Below are 2,928 nucleotides of genomic sequence, written 5' to 3' on the forward strand. Positions count from 1 at the left end.
GGAGTTTCCCCATGGATGAGAATAGTCGGGACTTGTTTGCATTCAAGTGGGAGGACCCTCTCTCGGGAAGAAAACAGCAGTATCGATGGACAGTCCTCCCCCAAGGGTTTACAGAATCTCCCAATCTATTTGGACAAATTTTAGAGCAAGTATTAGAAGAACCCCCAAGCACTACAGGAACACAGTTAATACAGTATGCAGACGACCTGTTGATTTCAGGAACAAAGGAAAATGAAGTTCATTAATCCACCATTGAGTTGCTAAACTTCTTGGGAGAGAAAGGGTTAAGAGTTTCTAAGAACAAACTGCAATTCGTTGAACAGGAAGTAAGGTATTTGGGACACTTGATTAGCCAAGGGAAAAAGCGAATCGGACCTGAATGAATTGCTGGTATCACCGGTCTGCCTATACCTAAAAATCAGGAGATAAAGAAGTTCCTTGGATTAATTGGGTATTGCCAACTGTGGATAGATAAATACGCACAGAAGGTCTGATTCTTATATGAAAAACTAGGAAGCGAAAAAGAAAATGTGGAGTGGAACCTAGAGGAACAGCAGGAATTTAATTGCTTGAAGAAAGACTTGATTAATGCTCCAGTCCTGGCTTTGCCTGACATTAATCAGCCTTTCCACTTGTTTGTAAATGTGGAAAAAGGGATAGCTTTGGAGTGATAGCTCAGAAAAGAGGAGGCCAGAGGCAACCTGTGGCATTCCTCTCAAAAATGTTGGACCCAGTGTCACGAGGGTGGCCGGAATGCATTCAAGCAGTAGCAGCCATGGCACCATTAGTGGAAGAAAGCCGAAAATTTACCTTTGGAGGGAATCTGGTTGTATTCACTCCCCACATGGTCAGAACCATTTTAACTCAGAAATCTCACAGATGGCTGACAGACTCGAGAATTTTAAAGTATGAGGCAATCTTAATGGAAAACGATGATTTAATGATTTGTACAGGTAAAAGACTGAACCCTTCACAGTACCTGTACTCGTCAGGAGAAGATAAAGAACCAGAGGACTCAGGGCACGACTGTAGCGAGGTGGTCGAGTTGCAAATGAAAAGTCAAGATGACTTAGAAGAGGAGCCCCTCTCGGAAGGACAATGGTGGTTCATAGATGGATCGTCAAGCTGTATAGATGGGAAGAGATACAGTGGATATGCGATCGTTGATGGAGTTACCAGAACTGAAGTGGAAATTGGGCATCTGCCCGGCAGCTGGTCCGCTCAGTCCTGCGAGTTGTATGCCCTAATGAGAGCCCTGGAACTGTTGGAAGGGCAGGAAGGTATCAAATATACAGATTTGAAATATGCTTTTGGAGTGGTACAGACATTTGGAAAGATTTGGAAAGAACAAGGGATGATAACAGCAAGAGGAGAAGAACTGGCTCATGAGCAACTAATTGAAAAGACTTTAGAAGCATTAATCAAACCAGAAAGAATTCCCATAATACATGTACCAGGACATCAGAAGGGGAACTTACCGATAGCTCTTTTCAGAATTCAGACAGCCCCATGACAAGACGTTAGAATATCCCCTTACGAGATGTTATTTGGACTCCCATATTTGGGGCGGGTAGAAGGAATACCTAGAGTCAAAAGTAATGATGTGTTTTTAAGGAACTATTTGCTGGCAGTCTCTTGTTCTCTTGCAGATTTAAAAGCTAAGGGTCTGCTGGTGCAGAGTCCTCCTCTGGATTTCCCTATCCACTCTGTAAATGCTGGTGACTGGGTCCTGATCAAATCGTGGAAAGAAGAAAAGCTTCAGACCCGGTGGAACGGACCATATCTAGTACTGTTGACCACAGAAACAGCAGTCCGAATGAAGGAAAAGGGGTGGACACACGCTTCAAGAGTAAAGGGGCCAGTGAACCCACCACCAGCCACAGAAAGAAGGAAAGAGGAGTAAAAAGGGACAGAAAAGAAAACTACAATAATGAAACTTTTATGCTTACAATTTCAATTTGTACTTATACATATCATAGCTTTGCGTGTTGAACCTAAAAATTCTTTTATCTCTATGTACTAATTATGCTAAGAACCAAAATCAAACAGATTGTTGGGTATGTGTGAAAATACCACACCATGGCAAGTCAGGAGTAGCAATCCCTTAGTAGCAATCCCTCTCTCCCTACATGAATTATTTGATATATATACCTTGCCCAGCAACAGTGATCCAACTACTGAAGAGAAATACAAAGGGTGGTCGATACGACGAAAACCAACAAAGTCAGTAACTACTCAGTCTGGAGTGTTACTTCCTTTTGAGGAACCAACTAGGAGTTTCCAATTGCATCCAGAATTAGACCGTCACTCGACTGCGAATCCCACAGCCTGTAAATGGCACATATTGGGTGTGTGGACATAAAATTTATTCATGGTTACACGGGGAAAAGGAATGTTGGAATCAGACAAAAGGGTTTAAATTGACCTGTACATCTAAAGGTTGGAGTGGATGCTGTTACCTGGCCTACTTAATTACCCATGTCCGTGTTCTAAACCAGCTACCTGTAATAGTCTCGTCTCATGGGCACAGCAAAAGAAGGGAGACTGAAGGCGATCATCTTATGTGGACGTTTATCCCAACATATGGAATATGGAGCTGCACGAGCTGGAGTTGAGATTCAAGAATTAGCAGCCACCCTCGATGAACTAGTAAATAATACAGACCTGGCGCTTGGGGAAGTCCAATCCCAAGTCCGGGCAATAACTACAGAAATGGCCGCCATGCAACTTACAGTCCTCCAAAAATGCATGGCCCTTGATTTTATTGTAGCAGAGAGAGGGGGAACTTGTGCTTTAATTGGCTCTGAATGTTGCACATACATCCCAGATGAATCAGCTAATAGCTTGGATTTGGCGGTCCATATTAAAAAGTATAGAGAGAAGAAAAGGGAGGCTGGAAACAAATATAAAAAAGGAGGTGTATGGGGT

Source organism: Narcine bancroftii, chromosome 5 (genome assembly GCF_036971445.1).
Source record: "Narcine bancroftii isolate sNarBan1 chromosome 5, sNarBan1.hap1, whole genome shotgun sequence".
Classification (NCBI taxonomy): Eukaryota; Metazoa; Chordata; class Chondrichthyes; order Torpediniformes; family Narcinidae; genus Narcine; species Narcine bancroftii.